At 34.7% G+C, this 16,732-nt stretch overlaps 1 protein-coding gene across 1 annotated transcript in view; it reads right to left on the bottom strand.

Annotated features, from left to right (window-relative positions):
- Positions 1-16,732, bottom strand: part of LOC123546770 (fibronectin type 3 and ankyrin repeat domains 1 protein-like) — a 75,007-nt gene that overhangs the window by 57,361 nt on the left and 914 nt on the right. The window lies entirely within an intron of this gene.

The raw sequence follows: 16,732 nt of genomic DNA on the forward strand, positions 1-16,732 counted from the left end.
TTATTGTCTCTGGCACAAAGTCTTGTTAATAAGGTCCACGGAGACAGATTGATAATTCTTTTCTTTTCGGCCGGTGCTCACACGGGTAACATTTGGCACGTGACGAGGTGCGCGATCGAAGAAAATATGATAGAATGATCAAAATGATAAGCAAAAAGTGTAACATAGGCGTAGGAGCAGCGGGACCTGAAGGACACCCGGTGTACAGCATGTATTTTGCCCCCCACCCCTCCATCTTACCTCCCCGTCGTTTCCCGCACTTTTAATTAAAACAAGAGTTTTTTTTCCTAGAATTAACAGAAAAAGCCCATTTGAGAGAGCATTTATATAAGAATTTAGACTAAATTGAGGGGTGTAAAAAAAATTTTCACACCACTCGCCCTGCAGGACTAATAGCTAGTAATATCTACTCGCCCTTAGTGAACAGCCACTCGCCCTAATAATTGACACTTTTAATACTGTCACTTTTATGAAAGGAGTATTATGTACAATAGTATTATTTCCCGAAAAATATTTATTTTGAAAAGTGTCTAAAAAATGTGGACACAATAACCATCGTCCATCCACCCGTGTTGAAAGAGATGAAAAAAACGTTAAAGATTATCGGTAATTATTCAGTTGATAAACTAAGTAATTGACCTTGTTTTCATGATCAATTTACACCCCCTCAAAGAGCTAAAAGAAGTGTGTCAGTATCTTGACATCTGAAGTGGAGATCAAAGCGGTATTTTTGCTCAAGATTGTTATGGCATTACGTCATGTTTTTTCGCGCCATGTGACACATCACTGTTTGATCGTACCGCATCGGTTCTTAAAGGTAGTCAATCACATTAATTTTGAGGAACATTTTCTGACATTTTTCAGTATTTATATATTCTGTTAGAGATTTATTTAAAGAACGAAAAGACCCATTACATAAAGTTAGATACCTATTGGAAATGTATGATTTATTACTTCTTAAGAAATTTTGTAATTATCTCCCTTTAATACAAAAGTGTTTAAAACGTGGATTATTTCTTTTAATTTCAATATAATTTCTAGTTTTACATTTGCATTTGATATATATTGGAATATTACAACTATCTGAAACAAAAGGCAAGTTTTGAAACAAAGTGTAGCTTTGGAATTGATTTATTTTAAATCTATCTGGGTTGCGCAACCGAGATAGACAAAGGGAGGTAATAATAATTTTATAAACTTGCATTTCTAATGAATTTGGCAAGATATGTTCTTGTCAATGCAAATCTTTTACAACTCTTATACAGTAGTGCTTATATTCAAAACATTCCTTAGGCAATGTATGTTGGTTGGGCAATCAGGATAGGAAAATCATAGTTTAAAAATTCTTCCAGTGAAAATCTGATGTGTATTAAGAACTTGATAAACACAAATAAGTGTAAATTATCAGTTGGTAAAGTTTTTAAAAAATCTGAAAGTTGACCAAAATCTGATTAACCACCTTTAAAATTGCTGAGAAATAGAAATCAATAAAAAGTTTCTTCTTTAATTTGTTATCAAAAGCGAATGTGCTATATCCCGTATAAAAGGTAAATGTCTCAAACGATAGTTACTATAGCGGATATCCTACCTCTGTGACCTATTTGCCCTCAAGGAATTTACATTATTGTTTGACAAAAAAAAACTTTTAAATTGTTGGTAAAAAAAATACATGTACAAAGATTCATTTAAAACTTAATAAAAACCGCAATGACATCACATTGCTTTATTTTAAAATCGCATTTCTATTTACGTTCATGAGGTCACGTAACCTATTCTGCCGCACTAACAGAAATCTGTTTGCCAAAAATCGTTTTACTCTATGTATTGTAATTGCTGCCGCTTTTTCATTATTTAAGATTTTTTTATTCTGTTTTTTGTTCTTTCTGGTCAAAAGTCTGAATTTTATGCCCAGAGTATTCATCATTTATTTACTTTTCGAAAGAAATAAGTAACTAAGATCGCGCTGTTTGAATTTTTACAAATGATTATATGAAAATTCGACCGTTTTTATAGAATTTTGCCTACATTTCTGTCGATATCTTATTAAAATCATTATAGAATTCAAATAGTATTATTTCTCAAGAGGTGTTGAAAACCTGAAGCGAAAATGTTAAAAAATGAATGCACTATGCACGGTTTTTGTGTACGTGTCGATGTAAATTAGATATTTAATACGACAGGTCGCACGTGCTTGTGGAATGGAAAATTACCGGCATGACGTTTTGATATCTTTACGATTCGCGGGTAAATTCCAGTCAATCCAGGTAGCGACTGAACCATCTCAAAGTTTGTTGAGGTTTTGGAGTTGTAATTTCTGAATTTTGGTAAAGTAAGGACGTAAAAAACCACTCGCCCGATCAGTCGAGTATACAGCGAGGTCCCGGACTCGTCCTACTCAGACTTTAACTCGCCAATGCGAGCGGGCGAGTGGAATTTTACACCCTGTCAGTAAAACGTTAAATTGTTACCTTTGAAAAAGAGGCCATTGTCCGTTCTACATTTTTTATCCACAGTGGTGACTAAAGGAGTTTACATGCAACATAAATATGGAGTCTTAAAGAAAAAATTTGTTTACGTTATTACTTTTCTGTATGTTTTCCGTCACTGGTCCAATATAAAAATTTGGCCTTTCAGTGGAACATTTACATAAACTGATATTTCTTTATAAATTAGATCTGGGTCCTAAATATAACTAAAAAATACAGAAATGTTAACAAATCTAAACGGTCAAGATAGTTTTTGTAACTATGAACGTATTTCAATGCAAATATTTTGAGTAGTAGACATCTAACCATTTTATGTTTAAAACATTTTTTTCCTTGTCCTGTCCGTTCAGATTAATGTGACGTGATTGAAAGGGAATATCTTTACGGACTGCGAAGTTTAGTTTCCACTTTTATTAATTAAATCCATAAAAATACTCCCGGGAGGTAATATCTATCTAGGTCACATCCACAGAAGTCAAGTTATATTATAATTTTCCGGTCTAACAACAGAAAACATAATATAAGAAGAATACCCATGTGTTATTAAAATATCGAGACGCTCGCACGCACATTTGTTTTTAGAATGCCATTGATTTTTGTGTTTGTTTCTTTCTATTTTCTTATTTATTTATTTATTCATGTTGAGTTGGCCTGACACGAATTCCCCGAGAATTAGCATAATACGATAACAAACACAGTATTTTCAAATATTAACTCGGGCGTTTTAATTTTGAGTTGACCCCTAGTTTGTTGCGCTACGGACGCCGCCATATTGGAAAGTCGACGTAACGTCATATAGCATTACGGCCTATGGGGAAAAAAGAAAAATCCAAGATTATATCTTTAAAGTACACTTTATTGAAAAAATGAAAAAAAGGTCTAGAGATATTGATGTATGGTATATAAATATGTTTTTTGGACGATTTTATCGATACTGATAATTCAGAAACGAGGTAAACGTAATAGGTGGAACAGACTTTACAATAACGATAATAATAATAATAGCTTTATTCAAAGAGGATAACATATTTGGCTATAGCCAGTCTAACATATGGTCCTCTAGCACAGGACTGACTATAAGTCAGACACATTTTGAGATACATAATTATAATATACAAACTTTGATGTCCTTTTATGCATATTTTTTTTACTATATTCAAATAATAGCTGCCAAAGGAAACAGCATGCTCAACTATTTTGGTGCTAGATAGTAACAAGAGCTGTCACAGGAGACAGCGCGCTTGACTATTTCGATGCTGGATAGTGAAAATGGGCACATCTAAGGAAGCTGGAGCAGTCACTGGAGTGTTTAATGACTCCAATGAAGGTATTGGACAGTAACTTATGTTTGTGTCAACTGAATAAAGTAATAAGAGAGATAAAGATAAATTAAAAAAAGTCTAATTCTAAGCAAAATGGGAGCATAATTCATGAAATATTGGTGCAAGAATGATGCACCTTGTGTCATTATATTTTTAGTTTTACAAAAAAATCTTAAATATTTAGTAAACTGACATCATCTTTATTTAGTAAACTGACATCATCTTTATTTAGTAAACTGACATCATCTTTATTTAGTAAACTGACATCATCTTTATAACCTTTATCATATAAATCAACAGACAATTTTTACTACTAACTGTAGCTAATTGTTTCATAATATCCGAACAGATTGATTTTTGTTACTTTCAAATATTTGGAGACAAAATTAATGCTTTACAATATCCCTTCAATTATAGCTGTAAGTCCTTTCTAAACACCTTAAAGGACAAACACTTAACTACATCTGGGATTTTTATCTAAGAAATTTCAATTCAGGTGCCTGACATTGAATTAAGACATTTCGCTTAGACGCGCTCTCAAGGGTAAATACAGTAAATTATCTTTAAAATCTATCAAAAATATGTATAGAAAATTTATTGATACTGCTATAAGAGACCTGTAAATATTTAGAATAGATTTTTGTCAGTCGTTAAATAACTATCCTTATAAATTTCAAATTCAATTTTGCCTATTTAATACCCATTCAAAGTTATTGTTAAGAGGTGTAAATTTCCTTTTTAAAATATCATCATTCTCAATGTTGAGACTGCCTTTTGTACAAAGTTAATTAAGCAATACAAAATATTAAAATTAACTTAACAGAAAAATTGATTAATGCTACCAACAAACCAGCTGAAGTGGTGGGCCTGTAACAGTTCGATTGTGTATTCTTGGCATACACTAAGGTACTGTCTATGTACAGCTAGGTACTGTCTATATACAACTATAGGTACTGTCTTTGTAGCTAGGTACTGTCTATGTATTCTCGGCTTAATCTTAGGCCATACACCAAGGTACTGTCTATGTACAGCTAGGTACTGTCTATGTACAGCTAGGTACTGACTTTGTACAGCTAGGTACTGTCTATGTACAGCTAGGTACTGACTTTGTACAGCTAGGTACTGTCTATGTACAGCTAGGTACTGACTTTGTACAGCTAGGTACTGTCCATATACAGCTAGAAACTGACTTTGTACAGCTAGGTACTGTCTATGTGCAGCTAGGTAATGTCCATGTCCAGCTAGGTATTTAGGTATTGTCAATGTACAGCTAGGTACTGTATACATGCATTCAACCTCTGCATATTAAACAAGTGAATGAAATATTGCCATGCAATACAAAGTCTCCTACTGGAAGGCACCTAATTTTGTCTGCTGCAGTATAACATAATGATCTGATATCTGTCAATGATGTATAAACAATATTGTAAAATACACCAACATTTTTTTTAGTTGGTTCAATATGACACATGAGCTTATATTAAAATATTTTATAGACAGGACTGGAAAGGATCGGTATTGACTTTTGACCTTCAGTTGTGACCCTGACCTTAAAGCTAGGGGTCTGGGTATTGAGCATGACACATTATCTCATTATTGGGAACATTTTGTGTCAAGTAATATTAAAATCCCTTAATGGATGACAGAGCTATGGACCAGACAGAAAAAAAACTATTGACCTTGATCTCCAAGTGTGATTTGACCTTTGAGCTAGGGCTCTGGGTGTTGTGCGTGACAATTGTCAACTGATTATGGGGATCTTTTATGCTAAGTATTATTGTGATCCTTTCATGGATGAAAGAGTTCTGGACCAGACACTAAACAGACCCTGTTCATGCAATGTTATCATTTGACTGCCAAGTGTGACCGTGACCTTAAAGCTTGGGGTCTGAAAGTTGTGCATTACAAGTTGTCTTATTATGGGATACATCTGTGCCATCCCTTTATGAATTGTTGAGTTACAGACTGACCAGGAAAAAAGCACTGTTGACCTTTGACCACCAAATGTGACCTTGACCTCTGAGTTAGGGGTATGGGTTTTGCGCATGACACATCGTCTCATCATGGGGAACATTAAATTTTGTGAGTAAAATTTAAAATCCCTTGATCATTGACAGAGTTATGGACGGACATGAAACTGCGGACAGACAATCCTATAGTCCCTGAAACTGGTTTTCATCCAGCAGGGGACTAATAAGGATATAAGCTGTGTCTCCCACAAAGCTTAATTCAGGTTAAATCAGTGAAAATTGTCTTCATCAATCATTCATGATTAAGCATGTAACAAGATTAATTCCGGCTGATCAGAATCTGACAATCAATATAAGGCACGAAGGCACAGAGAAACTGTGATACTTTCTGCACTAAAACTTAATCTCATAACAATATACTTGAATTCATTCAATAATAATACAGTGTCACTTTAATTCATTTTATATTCAAAGTATTTATAGGCGGTATGGGCATGGTAAAAAACATGTAGAAGAATTCGTCTAAATAATGAGACCTCGGGTAGATCGATTTTACATTTTGATATTTACGTTGTCTATCTAGAGGCACATATCGACAAGTCAAAAAAAATGTAACTTGGTATAACATGGAAATTCATGATCCCTATGTCGACAACAGCAGTAAAAGGAAGTCTGAGTATCTAAAAATGTTCAACAAACTGTTGCATCCATCTTTAATATAAAATATCTGTTTGCTCAACTATGGACAGTAAACAACATAATTTTATGAATATTACACATACAAAGCTAGATCCCCTGCTTAAAACAAGCTATTAACCTCCTGCTATAATGTTTGTTCAGTATTAATGCAAAATTGCTATGTTAAAGAAAGTTTTGATTAGTATCATAAGTAAGAGAGAAAAATGTAATAAGTATGAAAATTCAATTAAAGATGCAATTTGAAGAATTATCTCAGTTTTTAAATTAGTCTGTTAGTTCTACAAAATGTCAAACACTTCCTATACCTACATTGTGTCAAGCTCCTGAAAGAACTTTCTGTAATGAAATAATCACAGTAAAAGGGAAAGAACTCAATGAAATGGCAAGTTATATTCTGTACAAACTTTTTTCATGCCTATCAACAATCAGCATAATTGATTTTTTTGTGAATTTAACCAGTATACACGTTCTCCACAACTTACTAACAACTTCCTCAGTCTGCATCAGCAGCTAGGTCTTGTATACCCAGAAATAAGCTATCCAGGCTTAACCAGGCATTTATTTCAGACCCTATTTGAGTGTAGAATACATAGAACTATTCTTTATTGTTTACTTATTCTTTTGCTGAAGAAAACTTCAACTTTCAGTAAGTTATCTTTTTTAAAAATTTATAAAACTAATTTTTGAATATTTTTCTGAAATATTTAAGGCTGGAGACATATATCTGTGGGTTACAATTTATAATAGTCATCTACTAGCCACTGACTCCCTTTTTTGTATTTTTTTCCGTTTATCGTACAACTTCTATTTTAACATTTTAGAAATTAATGCAAGTGTGAATTATAATTTATCTCTGTTCATAGTTACAGCCTCCATTACAAGCTGTATCAGAATCTCCATAGTGCAACTCAATCGATATAATAGGCTAAAACTGTCTGCAAATAGCAATTAATTCTTCTAGAACACAATTACTTTCTGCCTACTATGACTTGCAAACAGTACATATCATTGGAAATTTTATTTGAAGACTCTTTCATTCATTTAATTACAACAAGGATTGGCTTACCACAAACTGCCAGAAAGAACGAGGAAATGCACTGTTATTTATTTAGTACAGTCATATCAGGAAAATTGCAACAGTCTCTATCTTGAGTAATTTTTATCAAGTGTTCACTAAACTTGGTCACAATGTTTATGGGCTTAATGTCTCAGTCAAATTTGATAGCCAAAGTCGAAAAAGGGGCATAATTTTGTAAAACTGCAAAACAGGTTTAATAATGGAACCTTTACAATGCATTTAGCTCATGACAATGGACAATTGTGTGAAGTTTCAATCCCTTTCCATTAGAGGGTACTGAGATACCAGCTTACATAAAAAAACTTAACAAAAAAAACTGCTTAGTCAAAATTTGTACAAATGTAAAGTAGAGTTATGGAACCTGTGCACCGCATGTCAGATCATGAGTGATCAAGTGTGTGAAGTTTCAATCCATTCCCATTAGTGGGTACTGGGATACCATCATACCAGCTTACATACAAAAACTTAACCAAAAACAGTTACTGCTAAGTTGAAAAAGGGGCATAATTTTGTAAAAATGCAAAGCAGAGTTATGGAACCTGTGCACTGTATGTCAGATCATCACAGTGAACAAATGTGTGAAGTTTCAATCCATTTCCATTTATAAGTGGGTACTGAGATACCAGCTTACATATAAAACCTTATTAAACAAAACGAAAAAGGGGCATAATTTTGTAAAAAAATGCAAAATAAAGTTATGGAACATGTGCAAGGTAAGTCAGTTTATCACAGTGAACTAGAGATGCTTTTGAGAAAAGCACATGTCTCCCACAACTGCCCCTATGAAAAATGTTAGTTTCTCTAGATGTTTTAGATGAGTGGATCCAATTAGATGGTCTGGATGAGTGGATCCAATCAGTAATTCAAGGGCCATAAATCAAAAGTGCCTGGGTGGATTTGGCTAGTTATCGAACTTGGTTAAGGTCTTATGGCCAAACACATTTTGTTCAAGTTTGGTGAAGATCTGATGAGAAATGTTCGACTTAGAGAGCGGACAAGAGTAAACAGACGGATTTTTTCGGTAATTCAAGGGCCGTAACTCTAAAATGCTTGGACCGATTTGGCTAGTTATCGAACTTGGACGAGGTCTCATGGTCAAACACATTTTGCTCAAGTTTGGTGAAGATCGGATGTGAAATGTTCGACTTAGAGAGCGGACAAGAGTAAACAGACGGATTTTTCCGGTAATTCAAGGGCCGTAACTCCAAAATGCCTGGACCAATTTGGCTAGTTATCGAACTTGGCCAAGGTCTCATGGTCAAACACATTTTGTTCAAGTTTGGTGAAGATCGGATGAGAAATGTTCGACTTAGCAGGGCTAGACACTAACTTTTTTCCAGTGGTGGTCTGATGGTTTGCTTTTGCAAACTGATGGTCCGACAGAATTTCAGGTGGTCCTACCTAAATGGATGTTTTTTTTCTAAGTTAACGCAACCAGTAACATATGAGAGCCCCTCTTCTTCCATGGAGTACTTTTTACAAACACTGCAAAACATGATTTTTATAGTATTATTTTGATAAACATCTGCCATTTAATTATTAAAAATAATTTTGAAAATCAAATTTAAAATAAATATGATTTTTTTAGCAATTCATATTTTAAGTGGGTGGTGTTTTGTGCCTTTTCTCGAAAAATGCTTTAAAATAAGAGCTTTGTTTTTTTTGCAACAGTTGTCATTTTTTCTTAAATGCAGACTTTTTATTGACTTTTCATTAAGATTGCACTAGAAAATCTCGTTAAAAATGTCCGAAAATCACGGCCGTGAAAACGGGTGACAAATATGGAAAACGAAAGTAACATTAAATTCTTGATAAAAGACGTGTTATAAATTTCTTTTCCTTTTTTTTTCATTATACCTATTGAATACTTATCATTTCTGCTTATTAAAAGCATTTTTATTTGTTTTTGCCCAAACAAAGCCTCGGTAATGATAATAAATTAAATTAAATGCTATAAATCGTAACGGCCAATCGGCTTATATAAACGTGTCAAGCACATAAAATAAATGATTTTAGTTATCCAATTTGTTGTTCAGTAATAATTGGCAAGACATAACAATACAGCATAAGCAGTATACTGCTAATTAACAAGTTGTACAAACACGATAATGGGCTGCTTTTCTCATTGTTTTTCAATTAACTTTTAACTTTTTGGTCAATCAACACTTTTGATAATTACGGGCATTATAATTGTACTAAATACAAACCGCGAGATGACAACGTGTCAGTCGGCGCGTGGCATAACTGACATATGTCAGTGGCTAATTAATATACGACGCTACGCCTACTGCCATACTTCCGCTTATGGCGGCAAACAATATTAAAATTCACAGGGATTTTGATTGGCACAGTGGCAGAACTTTTGAACTCGAGACGCACCAAAGAAAATTTCCGCAGGTCACGCCGACGCATGGGGCATTTTCTGTGCGAGTCAGATACGAGTTTTTCTCGATTTTCGCGGGTCAAAATCCAGAACCTCGGGTCTACCGAATGCTGGATACTGTACTGATACCTCAATAGTTCGTAAATGAATACTTCAAGCAGATAGATAAGTTACCGTGTTCCGTTCCCGGGTTTTAGTACCAGCGTTACATTCGGGCATTCCAAATTTCAAGAAAAAATACACGGGGAAAACCAATTTCTATTTTTACACTGCAGTACTGTGAACAATTCAATGTTTATTAATTTATTACTTGCTTGTAATTTTCGGTGGTCCATTGGACCACACAGATTCAAGAAGTTAGTGGTCCTCCCTGAAAAGCACTGGTCTCGGGCCAGCGTTAGTGTCGAGCCCTGCTTAGAGTGCGGACAAGAGTAAAAAGGCCGATTTTTTCGATAATTCAAGGGCCGTAACTCCAAAATGCCTGGACCAATTTGGCTAGTTATCGAACTTGGCTGAGGTCTCATGGTCAAACACATTTTGTTCAAGTTTGGTGAAAATCGGATGAGAAATGTTCGACTTAGAGTGCGGACAAGCTTTGTGACAGACACAAACAGACTGGAGTAAATCAATATGTCTCCCACACCACTGTGTGGTGGGAGACATAATAAGTGTGTGAAGTTTCAATCCATTCCCACAAGCGGTTACGGCTGAGATACCAACTTACATATAAAAACTTAACCAAATCAGGATGCCGACGCTGACCCATGTGCGAGTCCAGTACTTAGCTCTACCCATTCTTTGAATAGTCAAGCTAAAAACTGTGAAAACTGACAGTGACAGCTCTCTAACTTAAGTAGTTCTTATCCAATGTACACCAAACTTGTTCATAACGTTCATGGGTATAACATTTCAGCCAGGTTCGATAACCAGCTGGATCCTCCAAGTCCCTATGAGTTACAGCCTTTGAATTACTTAAAGCTGCAACTGACAGCATCCACTCTCTTACTTGAGCATTTTTTATCAGATGTTCAAACTGGGTCACAATATTTATGGGCATAAATCTCGGCCAAATTCGATAACAAGCTGCTCGAGAGTTATGCCTTTGAATTAAAAAAATGACAGTGTCTGCTCTTTAAAACTTGTATCTATAGCTCTAATCCAATGTTCACCATTCTTGGTCACAATGTTCAATATGGACAAGTTTGATATCCAGCTTGATACTCCCAGTAACTCTTGATTTTCTTAAATTTCTTAAATTTGCAAAAAGTGACAGTAAATTAACAATTAATCAGCTCAAAAAGAAGTCAAAAGTAATTTTCTGTGACTATGTATATTGTGACAGTTTGCCACTTAAGGTACAGTCCTGTATGCTTGAGCCTGTTTTATTAAGTAATATCTTCAAATATATTTACATGAGTAAATATTTCAATATTGGAATGACAGAAATTAACCAAAAACTGGGGTTGCAAATATATGTGATAAAAGAGTAAAAAATCAAAAGCTAGCATTTTTTTTATAAAGTATCAATTTCTAACCTATATTTATGATAAAATATATCTACCAAAGATATATGCTTGTTAATGGCAGTTTTTCATTGGAATTTCCTAAAATAAATCTACAACCATGATTTCAAAATTCCTGGCAATAACCGCGAATGTCCCGTTCATCTGTCATGGTCTGTCAAAATGACGGTTATTTTCAGGCATGATTAAGTTATAGATTCATGTTATTGTACATGTCATCAGTTGTAAAGGCAGACCTAAATAATTGTAGTATCGATAAAATACGCCATGTGTTCGACACCCAAAGCTGATCATCGGTTTATCAAAGATCGAGTGGCAAGTGGCAGTGTTGAATACACAATTGGACTAACTGGCTTGTTTATTAGGTTGCTTTTATGCAGTGTTTTTTTTTTTCTGGCCAATTTGGGTCCAAAATTGGGCCCCAATCCCAATGGCAAATAGTATGTATGTTTTTTACCCAATTTCAAAGCTAAAATTACCAATGTTAAATTTATTGTCTTTTTTTCAACTTTTTCAAACAAGACTGAAACCTTAAACATTTGAAACACAGGACAGTTTGCTAACTTAATGCATAATGATAAATTATGGCAATTTTTTTTTTCTTAAATGTGACATTTTAATAAATTCCCAATTTAGGCATTTTACGACACATTTTTCCCAGGCCCCATTCCCAAATTAGTGGGAAAAAAAAACTGTTATGATATGTCGCTTCGGCAATTATAGTAAGGGATGGCGAATACACAGCTCAAAGCCTGAAGGCATGTCGCCACATGTTCTTTGAACGACAAAAAGAGAACTTTTACCTGGTGTTTTGACAAATATTTTGCCAAAAGTCTAAAGCTAAAATATAAATTAATTAAACAGAATAAAATTTATCCTTTCATACAATCATTTTGTTATAAATTTTTAGAGTCCACTGAATATAAGACTCGCGGTAATTATACCCTGTATAATTTAAAACAATCTGACCGTCGAATCATTTTGGCTAGTTCTGAGATGGGTGAGTGGTCTTAGACGCTGGTTTCTATGTTCTTTATTATATAAATGGCTACTGGTTATGATAAAGAACTGGGATCTGTTTGTTTTAAATGGCTAAAAAAAAACTTGGCTGACACCTGACTTTGGCAGAGGATGGACGGGGTTGATCATAGTGATTTACAGTCAACTCGTCCCCCAGTTAACTCGTCCCCGATTTGGTCATTTCGTCCCCCTCGCCAATTTCAAATTGGTCATTTTGTCCCCCTTTTTAAACGTTTTTTTTTGAAAAATTCAAAATATGATAAAATAAGTCGTATTTTTTCAAGTAAGTATATTTAATGCTAAAAATATTTTAAGAACTATTTTGCTTCAAAAATGATCGTAGGTCTGCTACAACATGATTGCTTTTTTAATTTTCGTATTTCAGGGGTTTTTCTAGCTAATTTGGGAACATAGCCTATACCCCCAAAATTGGGAATTTTGATGCGTAAATGTTCCAAATTGGGAAATATTTAGTCCCATAGGATATAGTAAGGATGTGTTTAAGCACTTTCTCATACACTTGTTTCACATTGTACAACCTCTTTAACATACTTCCATTAAAAAATTGTCCATAATTTGGTCAATGTCTGTGCAATTTTGATGGAAATTTTTTCAGAAAGTAGATTGGGAAATTTTGCACACATTTTGGGAAAAAACATACTTTTTGGCATTGGGAATATAGCCGAATAATGGCTATAAAAACGGCTGGAAAAAAACCCTGTATTTGATGCTGCTTATTTTCAAACTTATGAATAAGATTAAACTTTTTTATAACAAATAATTTCCTAAATCCAAAGAAGTATTTATTTTTATAGCTCTTTGCTCAATCCAGTCATCTATTAACACATTTCATTCAGTCAATCAACAACTTCTCATGCAATTAAATACCATTAACACTTTCAAATCAGCCCAATCAACGACTTTTAATGTAATTAATAACCTTTAACACCTTTCGTATATATATGTATAGGCTCATTTTACTTTTATAGAAACACCTGTCCCCCGACTTGAAGTATTTTTTTTTTTAATTTTAATGATAAAAATGAATATAAAGCATGTTGGTTATCTTTAGTAATACATATGTGACAGATATCAGTTGTTTATTTATCTTTTTATTGTATTTCTAATTAAAACTTTCTTTTATTATGACCAGGGATAAGGTTTTATTGCTCTCTCTTTTCTTACTATGATTCTTAAAAAGTTATCGATAATTATATTATATTTTTTATTACAAAAGGCATTGTATTTTTTTTAAATTTTATTTCAGTTAATTGTCATATTTTCAGTACATTTCTTTTTCTTGTTTTAACCAACCTAATTATTTAAAGTTAACCATTTCCAATACCACTCTGTCATAACTCACGGTTAATATCAATATTCAAGGCAGTGGCTACGATTACGGTACCAAAATCCTAGCCTCTGGTTCTAGGATTACAGAAGTTCCGTATTCCTAGACAACCCTATTAGGATAGGCTAGGATTACGGAAGTATTTAAGAGGCATCAAATATATGTTAGGACATGCATAAATGACGTTGTAAAATTACTTATTTCACTATTATTTCGTGCTATCGATCCGCTGTTTTGGGTTAGTATAATCTTAATGGTGGCACGCGGAAATATTATAGAACTAGAAAATGCTTTTGTAAAAAAGCGCATGTCTCCCCCAATGCAAAGTCCTATAGGCAAGAAGTCAATAGCGGTCAGGAGCGAAAGTCAAAGAGACACTGATGGTTGGCTGCAATAGGGATCATCTACTTGGCATGTCCAGTCAACCCGCTAAATTTCAACACTCGTGGCCTAGTGGTTCTCAAGTCACTGTTCAGGCTCCTGTGACCTTGACCTTTGATCAAGTGACCTCAAAATAAAAAGGGGTCATCTACTCTGCATGTCCAATCATCCTATTAAGTTTCAACATTGTAGGTCAAGTGGTTCTCAAGTTATTTCAAAAAAATTTTTTTACATGAACAGGCCACTGTGACCTTGACCTTTGATAGACTGACCCCAAAATCAATAGGGGTCATCTACTCTGCATGTTCAATCATCCTATGAAGTTTCAACATTCTGGGTCAAGTGGTTCTCAAGTTATTGATCGGAACTAGTTATCAATGTTCTGGCCCCTGTGACCTTGACCTTTAACGGAGTGACCCCAAAAACAATAAGGGTCATTTACTCTGCATGAACAATCATCATATGAAGTTTCAACATTCTGGGTCGAGAGGTTCTCAAGTTATTGATCGGAAATGGTTTTCCATGTTCAGGCCCCTGTGGGCTTGACCTTTAACAGAGTGACCCTAAAATCGTTAGGGTTCATCTACTCTGCATGACCAATCATCCTATGAAGTTTCATCATTCTGGGTCAAGTGGTTCTCAAGTAACTGACCGGAAATGGTTTTCAATGTTCGGGCCCCTGTGACCTTGACCTTTCACAGAGTGACTCCAAAATCGTTAGGGGTCATCTACTCTTTATGACCAATCATCCTATTAAGTTTCAACATTCTGGGTCAAGTGGTTCTCAAGTTACTGACCGGAAATGGTTTTCAATGTTCAGGCCCCTGTGACCTTGACCTTTAATGGAGTGACCCCAAAATCGATAGGGGTCATCTACTTTGCATGCACAATCATCCTATGAAGTTTCAACATTCTGGGTCAAGTGGTTCTCTAGTTATTGATCGGAAATGGTTTTCAATGTTCAGGCCCCTGTGACCTTGACCTTTGATGGAGTGACCCCAAAATCTATAGGCGTCATCTACTCTTCATGATCAATCATCCTATGAAGTTTCAACATTCTGGGTCAAGTGGTTCTCTAGTTATTGATCGGAAATGGTTTTTAATGTTCAGGCCCCTGTGACCTTGACCTTTGACAGAGTGACCCCAAAATCAATAGGGGTCATCTACTCTTCATGGCCAATCATCCTATGAAGTTTCAACATTCTGGGTCAAGTGGTTCTCTAGTTATTGATCGGAAATGGTTTTTAATGTTCAGGCCCCTGTGACCTTGACCTTTGCCGCAGTGACCCCAAAATCAATAGGGGTCATCTACTCTTCATGGCCAATCATCCTATGAAGTTTCAACATTCTGGGTCAATAGGTTCTCTAGTTATTGATCGGAAATGGTTTTTAATGTTCAGGCCCCTGTGACCTTGACCTTTGACGGAGTGACCCCAAAAACAATAGGGGTCGTCTACTCCAGCAGCCCTACAACCCTATGAAGTTTGAAGGTTCTAGGTCAAATGGTTCTCCAGTTATTGCTCGGAAATGAAGTGTGACGTACGGACGGACGGAAGGACGGACGGACAGGGCAAAAATAATATGTCTCCTGGGGAGACGTAATTATCTATGTTTCATATATACCTGCAAGTTTTGTCATCAAATCAACACAAATGGTCTTTAATAACATACAATATGGTTATAAGTAAAAAAAATCAAAGTATAGAATATTGTTTTAAACCTAACTTTTACCCTCATATTTCTATAATATTTCCGCCGGCCGCCATTAATATAGCGTTTAAGATTATACTAACCGAAAATGGCGGATAGATAACACGGAATAATAAGGCAGGCATCAAAAATCACTATTTTAATAAAGTGAAATAAAAAGTTTACAACATCATTTATGCATGTCCTAAAATATTTTTGATGTCTCTTAAATACTTCCGTAATCCTAGCCTATCCTCATAGGGTTGTCTAGGAATACGGAACTTCCGTAATCCTAGAACCAGAGGCTAGGATTACGGTACCGTAATTGTAGCCACTGCCAATACAGTGCTTTAGGGTATAGCGGATAGCTAACTAATTTTTCCTGCATTCCAATTCAAAGAAATGACAATAATAGTTTTTTTTTCAGTATATCAGACAGAAAACATCTATTCTTCTTAAAACAGTCAGCTTTTCATAGAAATTCATGTGTTTTTTCTCTCCACGCCATTGTTTACATATGAGCTGATTTAGGGTGTACAGGATAGCTTTGGTGATTTTTTACATTATAAGTTTAAAATCAACATCTTAACAAACTTTCCAAGACTTCTTTAATATAAATCAGAATAATAATGTATTCTCTTTTCAAAAACATTCAGCTTTTTAAATTTCTATTAAATACTTTTCATTTACTGACATTTTTTACATTTACACTGATTTAGTCTATAGGGGCAAAGAGCTATAAAAATAAATAGATTGGCAACTTGAAAGGCATATAGAGCAAATCTCGCCAACCTCCCGTGACAAAAAAACGAGATCTCCTTTACCGAAAGTGT

The sequence above is a fragment of the Mercenaria mercenaria genome, chromosome 9, assembly GCF_021730395.1.
Source record: "Mercenaria mercenaria strain notata chromosome 9, MADL_Memer_1, whole genome shotgun sequence".
Taxonomy (NCBI): domain Eukaryota; kingdom Metazoa; phylum Mollusca; class Bivalvia; order Venerida; family Veneridae; genus Mercenaria; species Mercenaria mercenaria.